At 35.5% G+C, this 13,433-nt stretch overlaps 1 long non-coding RNA gene across 1 annotated transcript; it reads right to left on the bottom strand.

Annotated features, from left to right (window-relative positions):
• Window positions 1-8,133: 8,133 nt before the first annotated feature.
• On the bottom strand, window positions 8,134-10,570 carry LOC107260977. The gene is made up of 4 exons (XR_001534987.2): window positions 9,680-10,570; window positions 9,453-9,546; window positions 9,247-9,310; window positions 8,134-8,375 (listed from the first exon to the last, which is right to left on the bottom strand). It is a non-coding gene; the product is annotated as an uncharacterized LOC107260977 (long non-coding RNA).
• Window positions 10,571-13,433: the final 2,863 nt, after the last annotated feature.

The raw sequence follows: 13,433 nt of genomic DNA on the forward strand, positions 1-13,433 counted from the left end.
TATCAATATAATTAAAATTATTATTTTTTAAATAGAAATTTATATAATTAAAAATTAATTTATTAGTGAAAATAAAATTAAAAATAAATTAAAAATACTATGTTCTAATTAAAATTATTATTTAATTAGAAAACTAAGTTATTAGTTAATATAATATTAAAATACAATTAATATGTTATTTATTAGCATTAAAATTATTGTTTCATTAGGAATATAACTTATTAATTGATAAATTAATAGAAAAATTATAAAATTACACATAAAATTTGAATTTCATATGTAGAAAATAAGTACACATTAGTGCAATAGTATAAAAATATTTTAAAGATAATTATTAATTAATTTTAGTATTATATAAATTACTACTGTCAATGTCAATACCCATTTTCTAGATCCAAATATCGATATAATTACAGAAAACTTTATGATAAAAGTTACTGTCTTTTTCGAGTCTCGAAAAATTGAGAATGAGTGAATCATAGTTAGGGTTGAGAATAATTGAGTTAAAATTATTATTTTTACAATCAACTTGGATTGTCAGAAAAAATTAAGTTTAAAAGATGAAATGACTGTTTTTACAAGTACAGGGATTAAAGTGTCAAATTTTTCTAAAATGTTTTGTGCATAAAGCCAATCAGCTCTGTATATAGCCGAATCGACTCTACACAGTGCCGATTGGCTATTTTTCGAGATTCAACACTTTTTCACACATATTTTTCACTTAAATGCTGAAATTAATGAAAAGATGTTTCTAAAAAAAATTTGTGATAATTATTGAAAATTTTTAAATATTTTTAGTGATAATTACTCGAATATAAAAGATTTTATTTTATTTCATTAGGTATTAATCTGATAAAAGGGAAAGATAATCAATTATTTTTATTTTAAATAATTAATACTTATATACTTCTTTAGGGTTTCCTAACCCTACTGCTAGAAATAAAGCAATATGCTTTAAGCCTAGGATTAGCTACATTGATTAAGCAACTACATTCAATATTCTTTAAGTAGAAAGACTAGCAACCTATATGTTTTGACAAATATTTTAAAAAGGCAATGAGAGTTTTAGGAAACAGAAAGAAAAGCTACTAAGAACTAATATTAGAAAACTTTTAGAGAACGACAAAAGTTTTTTTCTAGAGCTTACGCAGAGTTGGATTCTCAACCAATCTTAGATTCAATTGCTTTATCATCTTTAGAGACTCGCAAAACAACAATCTACAGCTACAACCTGAGGATTCCCTCCACATCCACATCATCAACATTACGTTTTCCTCTTAACTAGTTATTTTGTTTTATAATTTTAGAAACATGATTAGGATTTTTTAAAATTTTATATGTTCTGTATGATTAAAATAGATTTTCTCATGAATGAACATGTTTATAACTTGTTGGGTTTTGAATCTCATAATATGAACGTGCTGGGTTTTGAATATGATAATATGTCTTCTTATTGGATTTTGAATCTGATTAGTTAAATAATAAGGTAACATAATTTGATTTGTATTTTTATGTAATTAGATTAAATTCTTAGGGTTATATGATTGAAATTTAGAGTCTGCCTTGAAATATCATATTTGCCTACTGTATGTTTTGATTTTTAAGCTTTACATTTGATAGGCTATTTATATAGCTACAATCTAAGGTAGTGAACCTATCGATGCAGACTAGCACTAATGCGAGTATCAAGGTTGTATTCTCGGGAAAGTGAAAACCTAGAATTATTACTTCGTTCTTTGTTATCTAACCTAAAATATATGATGATGAATTCTAAATTTACTAATAACTGGAATGAGTTCTAAATGAGATGCAAGAATGAATAAATGAATGAAATAATCAAGACAAGAAATGCAAACCCAAAGGGAACCTAAACTAGTTGGTAATCAAATAAAAGATAACAGATTGATGAATCCAATTATGCTACCCGTGGATGAATTCTTAACTGAATTCGGTCTCCCTCTCGAGATAACCGAATTCCTAAACCGAAGAATCTAAAATTGGAATCTCATCCTAACGATCGATTATTAAGTTAGCATTAAGCTTTAATCTGCCTCTATTAAGCTTTGTTAATTATTAATCCGGGTAGTCAATTACCCTTATCTCTAAGTAACCATTAACCAGTTCTTGCTATTCAAAATTCCAATTACTTAATGAATTTCTCAATTACAGAAAGCAATATAAGGAACACAATTCACAATGTCTCATGAATAATGCGATATCTTATTAATACTGAAAGCAAGTAGAATACAAAAAGGAACTTAAACAATCCAACAATTTAGTACTAAGCCAACATAGTAAGGAAATCCCAATAAGTTTAATCGATCTAGATACACATGTTCATGTCTAAAACAACTAGGAAATCAATTATAATGAAAGAATAAAGAAAATGAAACAGATATACCCTTTTCCCTCGGAATTAGATGGATACCAAAATCCAAATCTACGCTGCGGTTGATCTCCCAAATTGCCTTTTGATTTGCCTCAAAACCTACTCTTGATCTTCAATATGATGTTTAGACTAATAGAATCTGTCTTTCAATAGGTGAAATAGTCTCCTAAAGTCGAATATCGAAGTTTGGAAAGGTGGCTCGTGCATGTATGTAAAAATCAAGTCGGAAAATCGAACCCTTTCCGAAAGAACTCGATTTTGCCTATATAAATGTTTCCAACATGGTACGTGCTCAAGCTGTCTTTGGACCTTCGAGTCATGAAAAATCTGCCTCTTCTCCCCCGATCGTGCCCTCGCGATCTTGTGCCACCACAGGCCTTGATGGAGGTCGTGGTGGCCTCGGAAACCATCTTAGAAAGGTCACTTTTGAGGGTAAAATGTCGATGGTTCGGCAGAGTCCAGCCGTGCTCAACCTTAAAATGCTAGCCTTTGCTCAATTTGATGGATTATGGTACGTATTCGCATGTATTTCCCTCGAATACTGATAATGTCCATCGATAATCACCTGAAACATGAAAGGAACCAAAACACAAGTGATTCTGGCATAAAACAAGATAACTATGCATAAAAATGGAAGTAATTAGGTATATAAACATGTGTAAATTAATGCATATCAACATTCTTTTAGGTTCTTTTTGGTTTTATGTTTTTATGCTTCTCATTTTATTTTGCACATTTTACTCGATTTTCTATCTTTTGTGCATGTGAAATCAATTCTTGGGCGTGAGAAATCGAAGAAAAATCGCAGAATCGACCCGTTGAAGCCTAGAGCCAATCAACTCAATGCAAACCTGATTCAACTCTACGTTGAACCAATCGACTCTATATCCTAAGCCGATCGGCTATGCACATTTTGGCTATAATTTTTGAATTTTTAATGTATTTCTTAGTAATATTTATGTACCGTTCTTACTTCTTAGGTGTTTTTCTTTTATTCTTAGTTGTAGGAAGAGTTGTAATAGCTAAAATTATATTTTTGCACTTTTATTTATGCTGAATGTATGCCAAATAGTTGTAATGTAGTTGCCTAATTAAAGGCCCGAATTAAAGCATAATTTATAATTGGGCTAAAAGTAAATGAAGGCATATAATTAATTAGTAACATGGACTAACAAATCAAACATGAGTTATATTTAATAAAATGGCTACACTTAAGAGCACCTCAGATGCTGTAATAAATGCTTGTAAATATGAACTGTCGTATTTATAGGGAATAACTGGTTAAACAATAAAATTAAAGACTAAGATAAACAAATAGGGAAGTTGGCTTCCGAATCCATATCTGGATGTGGTGAAGCTTCCTTATGAAATCTAATAAGCCATTCAAATTAGTAAAAGTATCTCGGAGAATTATCCGGGTGGCGACTCCATCTCCGCGCTAGTCTCTATGACTAGTTATCATGTTCCTGAATAGGTTGAAAAGTCTTGCAGTACCGTATACGCTAGAGACACTTGGGCTGAAACTGCTGCCCACAGTGGCGACTCCGCTAGGGATAAGAGAAGTTGATTCCAGTGTATGTTTGTTTTCAATTTTATAATTTAACAAGTGATTCTTGCATCATTTGCATGGTTATAATTTTTTCATTCCAATAGCTCTCATGGCGTCGGTTAGTGGTTCTTTGGTTCCACTCGAACATTAGAATTACAAAGATTGGATAACCATCACTTATAAATAATAAGTGAATTTTTTTCGCCGCATGGATCCTTGAATAGGGAGATGAGCCAAGAAATAACACCTTTTACCTGTAGGAGCCTTTTATCCTTATCCAAGACTCAACTCACGGTAATGACAGTAGTAATCTCCCTTAGTAATCCTATTGCTTGCTATCTTGGATGTTTTTCTTTATAAGTACTTAAACCCATATATTGGAAAGCCTTAGCCTAAAAACATGTGAAATTAGGCCACATGCTCAAAATATGCAGACTTTTTATTTGTACTGAAAAACATCATCTTGTTTGTTTTAAATCTACTTTGAGAGATTATGGCATGCGCGTCGAGCCTACTATCCCCTGTTGATAGAAAGCTCAGACCCAAAATCTTAGAGAAGAAAGACTCACCATGAACTGGGAGAAAGAAGGTCAGAAGGATGCTTTGTATAATAACTCTATATATGCTAACTCTTTTCCTTATTTTTGTGCATATCAAGTGCATCATGCTTCGCATGTATCATATTAACACTTTGTAGCCATATAGACACTCCTTTAGGTTAGAAAAGGCAAGACAATAGAAGGCTAGAGAGAATACCCATCTCACCGAGGATCCAAAATGTGCTAGAGCTTCTCGAAAAGCCAAGACATCAAGCTTCCACTAGCGAGATTGACGCTACATCTAAGATGACTAATGAGCAAGACGTTGAGGCCCTCAAGAATGTTGTCATTGATGATTTACTAGGTGTGATCTGGGAGGAGCTCCAATAACTTTTGGCTGGGATAACTGCAAATCAAGTCTCGCCTTTCGCCCTAATTGCTCTAGTAGCTAACCTTCCCATAGTTGTTGATCCGGCTGTAATTGTTATTAAAACTGATGCCGCTTCCAATGCTAATATTGAAGACCCTGCTAGGAGAAGAGTGCCCTAGAATCTTTGGGACTTTGATAAGTTTGTGTTGGACCAAACTAAAAGCGAGATCTCCTTTGCCACTAATAAAGCTGTGAGTGGCTTTAGCGCTAGGCTTGACAAGATGCACGACATGTTGCAAATCAAAGGGTTGGATCCGACCTATGATTTTGAAGAATTAGTTTTGACGGGTGAAGATAAGATGCCTGTAAAGTTTAGGATAATCAAGATGAACAAGTTCAATAGGACTAGTGAGCTGAAAATTCATTTAAGTAATATGTCACCATCATAGGATACACTAAGCTAAGCAGGACCCAAATTGTCAAGCTATTTGTATTGTCTCTAGAAGGACCAGTTATGAACTAGTATCATGGCCTAGAGAAATCCATCTAAGCTGAATGGCACGATTTATGTAATTCTTTTTTCAAGTAATACGACTACAATGCTCAGTTGGAAGTGTCAATCAGAGACCTTTAGTCCACCAAGCAACGGGCAAATGAGTCATTCTCTGACTTCTTGACCAGGTGGAGGAATAAGGCTGGGTTAATGAAAAAATAAGCCTTTTGAAAAGGACCAGGTTAGTATGATGGCCTGAAATATTCTTATATGATGGGTTGAAAGGCTTCAGATGATGAAACATAAGATTTTCATGGATCTATATGATGACAGGCTTCAGGTCGAAGAGATAGAGATTGACAAGAGAAAGACTATGCAAACCGACAGAAGGCTGAATTATCAAGTTGGAGGGAGCAAGACCCTAAATGTGAATGCTGTCCAGCAACCAAGGAAATTTTCCAACTTCAAGCAACCTCTCTCGAAGATCTTTGAGAGGTTAGTACAAAATGGCTTGCTCCAACCAACCACCCTCAAGAACCCACCTAACCCCGACGCACCCAGCTATAAAGCAAACACCTACTGCAAATTCCACCAAGCACTCGGCCACCACACAAACAACTGCATCCGGCTCAAGCGTGGAATTCAAGACATCATCGACACTAAAAATTTGATCGACCCAAACCAGCCCAATACCTGAAGGAACCCTCTAAAAAATTATAACAATACACCACCTCCAAATCAAGTGTCCATGATCGCCCCTGACTTCAATGGAGAGGAGATCATGAAATCTTCCCAAGACATGTCCCAACTCGAGCCAGAGCTAAAACCAAATAGCCCAAAAAGAACCTACACCGAGCTAAGGGCATCACTATTTGTGGTGTTTTAACATCTAAAATGGAGCGGGGAACTCAAGCCTCCATCACCAAGAAGTAGTCCTACTCCTCACAATAACTAATATTATGAGTATTATTAGGTTTTTAGGCATGAAACGGATTAGTATAACCTTCTTAAGCACGAAATTCAAGACTTGATAGACTACGAAGAATGACGAGTGGAGCAACTTCCTCGGTATGAATGTGAAGACCTGTTAGGGCAGTCCTCGGGCAAATTTACTTTTAAAGTTTGATATTCGAGGCCCTTTTTGGTTGATAGTCAGATTGAGGATATTGTGCCGAGTGGTTAAGGATCAGATGATGATCAAACGACCTATGAGCCTTGTCTTCTAGAGGTATAAAAGAAGGGTGAGAAGAAGTCAGTTATAACCATTGACATCTTGTACAACTATGAGGATGAGTGTGAAGTCCAAGACGCAAGGGCAAAAGATATATAGAAAAATAGTAACTTCGATAAAGAAGCTGAGCCATTGAGTAAGAGTGAAGACATGGGGGTGTAAGAGCTAAAATAAGTTGAAATAACGCTTGAAGAATGAGACAAATAGTTGTTAGAGTAGCTAAAGAAAGACAAGAAGACAGCTGACATGTAGGAGCTGTTGATGCACTCATTGGATCACAGAAAGGCTCTAATCCATGCCTTATTTGGTATAACTATTAGCACAGTAGGTGACTGACAAAACTACTAGGATGATCACTTTTTCAAACGAAGACCTACCACTAGAGGGAAGAGACCACAACAAGGCTCTCTATATAGTAACAAAGGTCAAAGGGAAAAGCACCCTATGTGTGATGATGGAAGATGGGTTAAGCATCAATGTGTGTCCTTATCGCATATTCCTTAAGCTATAATGACTGCAAAAGACCTGAAACTATTAGATTGGTTATAAAGGCCTATAACAAAATGAAGAGAGACGTGGAACGAATATTATTATTACTGGTAAAAATAGGTCCTATTGAATCCTAGGTGGAATTTACTATCCTGGACATCCTAGTAATCTTTGCTTTATTATTGGGTAGGCCATGGTTTCATACCCTGGAAGGATTCCTTTCCATTATACGTTAAAAAGTCAAGTTCCTTCATGAATGTAAGGTAGTGATTATTAGCACTAAGGGTGGTAAAGTTTTCTCGACCATTCAAGAAGCTATTAAAGAGATGGAAGCCCCTACTAGATTCCAAGTTGTTGTTATCTATGAGAATTACATGGATCTTAAAGTAGCCAGCATGTTTAAGAAAATGTACTTCATGCTTAGAATGAGGCTGGGAAAGAACTAGTAAGGTATTGTAGACCTGCAGAACTTCAAAGGTCAAAAGACTCGACACAGACTGAGTTACCGCGAGGAGGAAGACGAGGGAAAACTGAAGGAAAAGACTCTAAAAGACGTATTTGTCCAAGAGTACAAGCCTTACTCTAGGAAGCTCGAATCTATTACAGTAGTTGGGATTAAGGTACCGGGATTTGAAATATTCAAGAATCTGATCATCGATAGTCAAGCTGAGCATCAAGGAGGTTGTGATAAAGTCACCAACAAGGTAGAGGAGCTAAAGTTGGAAGAATTCATCTCCCTGAGTGAAAAGTTGAGTCAACAGGAGCTAGTTGCTCTAATCGATAAGCATATCATTAATGAATTCTTTGATGATGTAAAAACGTCTGATCTTTATGAGGATGACGTTTCTTTTATTTTTAAGATCAATGATATAAAGTTCGATTTTGCTAACTTGTGCAATGTTTTTCTTGATGGTAGTGTGCATTTTAGTAATCATGACATGTGCATGTTTGACATAAATTACATTCAAATTTGTCACGACCCGATCTGTGGGCCCGTGACCGGCACTAGGGAATAATTAGGCTTAATGCCACCAAGTCCCATTGTAAGTCTTACTAATTGATATTCAATAAAGTGCATATGAAAAATATAATATTAATCATGTCTGACATGCCATACACAAATCTAACTGGTCTTTGATAACATTTCACGCCCATTATGGACCAGAATAATCATAACAAATAAAAAATACTACTGCTGAAGGTCTATAATATAAAATAACTAAAAATATGAAAGTATAGATTATTTACAATAATCCCGATGAAGAAAGAAGTCAGGCTATCAAAATGCAGGACAACGAAGAACTCTAATTGTCACCTGAAAAATAAAATTAAGACTGTCAGTCTCGAGAGTGAGTTAAAATCACATAACCCTGTAACTATTACAGTAGATCTAGGTCATTCATGGGAATGAAAAGTAAAGGGTCTCCTCAATAAAATAATATTCATTAATTGTGTATCAAAATACGAGTAATGCCATAATTTAGAAAGAAAATACATTTAAAGACTTATTGGATAAGTGGCTCAGCAGAACCCTAACTCAAAACGCTAATAGCCTTTTGGCTCTCTTATTCCAATAGGTTTAGTGCCTAGATAGCGAAGCTCAACCAGGATCCTTACATCCAACCTGAACACTTGATTCCTAATTAAGCCGGTGCCTAGAGAGCATTGCTCGACTAAGGATCTTTCTCCAGCAGTCAAGCTTTCACAGCCTAAAGAGTTATACTCGACGAGAGTAAAATCCAAAAATAACCTTAATTACCTGTCTCTGATTATTACCGGTGTGCACAGGATCCTGATGCAACCCATCAGGTGACATGTTCTATTGCCACTTCATCCCAAAGTCATAATCATAACATATATAAAAAAAATCATAAATAGACTATTCATAGGCAACATAATTTATTCAATTGCATACTGAAAAATAAAGTTTAGTAATATCGGGTAAAACAAACATGCAAAATATTTGTAAAGATAATAATAATATTATTAAAATAACATTATTTAAAATATCATAAATAACGAGATAAATTAACTAATAATAATATTAATATTATTCGTGATGATTATCAATTAAATGAAGTTTACTTATAATAACGATAACAATAATCATACATAAACATTAATCATTAAATATCACATTAAATCTAGACATGCCAATGTACAATGATTATATGACTTTAACTCACAGTTTTGTCGCGCTCCGCAATTCGCTCCTAGCTTCGGGTGAAGCTGGCGGGATGGACGAATTATCTATTCACAAAAACACTCAGTTAATAGACATTCTTAAATTTTTCTAGGCCTAGACCTCTAGATTAGACTGCCTAAAAATATTTCAAACTTGAGAATTCTGTCGAAAATTCGGCATAACCTCCCCTAAATTATGGACATTTACCTCATGTACAACGGGTCCAAAAGCTGCTAGAAACACTTCAAATATTCTGCTATTAATTAACGGGAGTCGGACCACCAAAACTGTATTATTTTTCCTGACTCCGCAACAAACCACAAACCACAATTAATTAAATCCAATTAATTTTAAATTATCCATAATTGATAATTAATAGCCACAGTATTTCTCTAAAATTATAACATAATTTTTGAGTCTAGATAAAATTATACCGAGCTGAAATTTTAAAATTTCGCGCGTCCGAAAAGTACTGGGGTCCGAAAGCCGGTCCTGCCAACAGTGTCAGAATTCGAATCCGGAAGCACCTACACGAAGCTCGAGTTGTGGGGAGTCCGAAAACACAAGAGTTTCGGTCGGAAACTCGTCGGAAGGCACCAGATTGTGGCTGAAAAGGTGCTGCTCCGGTGAGGCTTGAGTGAGTCTACCGGCGAGGATTTCACTGCGGGGGAGCACGACCTAGAGGTTTTCGATGGTGGGGAGCTCGATTCCAGCGTCGGATGGTCGAAAGGACTGCGGTAGATGGTGACAACAGCTCTTCTTCCTTTGAAGACGTCGCTGCAGAGGGGAAAAAGGAGAGGAAGCACGACACGGCAGCGAAAGGAAGGGAGAGGCGCTGGTGGTGGTGGCGACAGCTCAGCATAGGCAGGGAGGGGAAGCAGCAGTCGGCGAGGAGAGAAGAGGAATGAGAGGAAGGAAAAAAGGAAAGGAGAGGGAGGGGGAAGAAAGGAAAGAAAAAGGAAAGGAAAATATTATTATTATTATTATTATTATTATTATATTTTATTTTATTATTATTTATTATTATTATTATTATTTTTAAAATTTATAGGTATTACAAAATTGATTTATTTAATCTAGGCACAGTTGAAAATCTCATGAAAATTCTGATAGCTCATGGTATAACTTTTGAGGAGAGAAGAGAATTGAAAAAATTAATAAAAAAAAAAAGTAGTTTTTACTTATCTTACGATGACATGTGAGAATTAGACAAAAAAATAGTGGAGCACCAGATCATGACTTATCCACACATCAAGCCGATTAAGCAAAAAATAAGAAGGTTAAGGTCGAAATAGGGAGAGAAGATTCGGGAAAAGGTCGCTAAGCAAGCAAATGCCAATTTTCTCGATGTAGTCAACTATCCTGAATGGTTGGCGAATATCGTTTGAGTTCTGAAAAAGGATGGAAAGGTTAGAATGTATTAGATTATCGAGACCTGAACAAAGCATACCCTAAGGATGACTTTCCTCTTCCTCATATAGATGTGATAGTTGACAGTGTGTGTTCAAGTGCGATGTACTCCTTCACTGACGGGTTCTTCGGATACAATCACATCATGATGGCAGTAGTGGATAAGCTGAAGATGGCATTCATCAGTATAGGATATGTACTGCTATAAAGTTATGCCTTTTAGACTAAAGAATGCGAGAATAACTTATCAAAGAGTAGCTACTACCTTATTTCACGACATAGTACACAAGAAGCTAGAGGTGTATAGATGATATGATGGTAAAGTCTGAAACGAAGGAAGGGCATTTCAAGCTCTTGATAAGTTTTTATGATGAGTGGAAATGTATAATCTGAGGCTTAATCCGAAGATGAGCGTATTTAGAGTAACATCAAGAAAGCTGCTAGAGCACATAGTGAGTTAACAAGGAATAAAGATCGTTCCAAACAAGGTAAAGACTATTCAAGAGATTCCAACAATAAAGACAGAGAAAGGGTCATAAGATTTCTAAGACGTTTGCAATACATCAATAGGTTCATTTCTAAGCTTAATATCTTCAAACTCTTAAGGAAACACCAACTTGTTGTGTAGATGAGCATTGTTAGAAAGCCTTTGACATAATTAAAGAGTATCTAATAAAGCCACCGATATTAAACCATTAACAAATGGGAAGCTGTTGATTTTGTATTTAGCTTTGGAAGAGGAAGCCATTGGGGCAATGGTAGCGCAGTATGGGCCTAACGACGTAAAACATGTGGTCTATTATCTTGGCAAGAAATTGATACTTTATGAGTTAAAGTATAACCTTGTGGAGAAGTCGTGTTTGGCCATATGATATGGGCTACGAGAAAATTGAGACATTATGTACAATCTTATAGGGTGCAGACAATTTTAAAAATAGACCCACTGAAGTATCTATTTGAAGCTCCGTCTCTTATAGGAAAGCTTGGCTAGATGGTTAGTGCTTCCAACATAGTTTGACATCGATGGAGCAGTGAACGCGACAGGTACAGGATTGAGAGTAATTTTGATCATGCTAGAAGGAGAATTACTACTAATGGCAAAGAGATTAGACTTTAAAGTAATAAATAACATGGTAGAGTACGAAACATGTTTATTTGGATTAGAAGTGACCGTGGTAGTAAGAGTGAAGTAACTGATGGTCTACGAGGACTCCATGCTGGTGATTCAACAAGCCATCAAAGAGTAGAAAATGAAAGAAGAAAGGTTGAAGTCATATGTCAACTATCTCAAGACTTTGGTTTGCAACTTCTTTAAATATTTGTTCATACACTTGCCTCGAGATGAGAACTCGATAGCGGATGCACTAGCTACTCTATCATCAATGTAGGACAACTCCTCCCTCGTAGCTTCAAATGAAGTCATTAATGATTGTAAAATGAAGAGCGCCTTATTATTAGAGAGACCAGATAATGCAAGTTTAGAAAAGCTAGAAAAGAAGCCTTGGTTTTCTGATCTAAAGAAATTTGTAAAAGACAGAGAATACTTGGAGGAAGCGTCTGCAAAGGAAAGGTAATGCACTTTAGATATAGGCCAGGAACTACATCAGCCATGAAGGAGTGTTGTACAGAAGGATGATTTTAAGTGTCCAGCTTCAGTGTTTTACTAAAGCGAAAGTGTGGGTTGTAATAGAGGAGATGCATAGAGGAGTATGCGGATCTCACATGAACGACATACTATTAACCAAAAAGAATATTACTGGTTAACAATGGAGAAAGATTGTATAGCTTTGATAAGGAAATGTTGTGAATGTCAGCTCTATAGGTACTTGAGCCACATACCTCAAATGGCTAGGTTTATAGACAGGAACATGATCTGCAGGTATGGGGTCCCACATGATGCTGTGACGATAAAACATGCAGTTCATAGGCGAAACAACAGACCTGTTAACGAAAAATAAGATCGAACATCACAAGTCTTCACCGTACAGACCTTAAGCGAATGGAGCGGTAGAAGCAGTCAACGAGAACCTAGAAAAAAATATTCTTGAAGATGGTATATAATCATAAGGGTTGGTCATTTCGGTTACCCTTTGCACTTTGGGGATACCGGGCAACTGAGCGGACTTCGATATGACAGACTCTATACTCTATGGTTTATGAGACTGAAGAAGTCTTGCTAGTTAAGTTAGAGTTGAAGTCTTTGAGAGTTGCGCTAAAGGCTAAAATATGAGAGTACCAATGGATCGAGCTGAGAGACCAACAGTTGGCTATGATTGATGAAAGGAGGATGAAAGCCTTTTATCATATGTAGATGTACTAGAGGTGGATAACTAGGGCATTCACTAAGAAAGTAAAGCTAGAAAAGATCAGAGCCAGTGATTTGGTGTTGAAACACATAAGATCTATTGCATTCGATCCAAGAGGAAAGTTCAAATCTCATCGGAAAGGACCATACTTAGTAAAAAGATTCTACTCAAGGGAGTCGCAAGAAAATTCTACTCAAGCATGCCACTAAGATATCAGACCTAAAAGGAAACGAGTTCTTTAAGCCAATTAACATGGATCGTCTCAAAAAATATTATGTGTAAATAAAAATGATAATAGAAAAAAATAGTTTGTTGATAAAAAAACCTAAAAAAGAGTAGTCATGCAAAAATCAAGGGAATAAAAAAGAAAATAATCAGCTAGAAAATCTGAAAAGACTGACTGATGATAATAGTTGTATCATGAAAAATCAAACATACATATGTCTGTTTATTACTCTACGTACTAACTAAA

Source organism: Ricinus communis, chromosome 7, assembly GCF_019578655.1.
Source record: "Ricinus communis isolate WT05 ecotype wild-type chromosome 7, ASM1957865v1, whole genome shotgun sequence".
Lineage (NCBI taxonomy): Eukaryota > Viridiplantae > Streptophyta > Magnoliopsida > Malpighiales > Euphorbiaceae > Ricinus > Ricinus communis.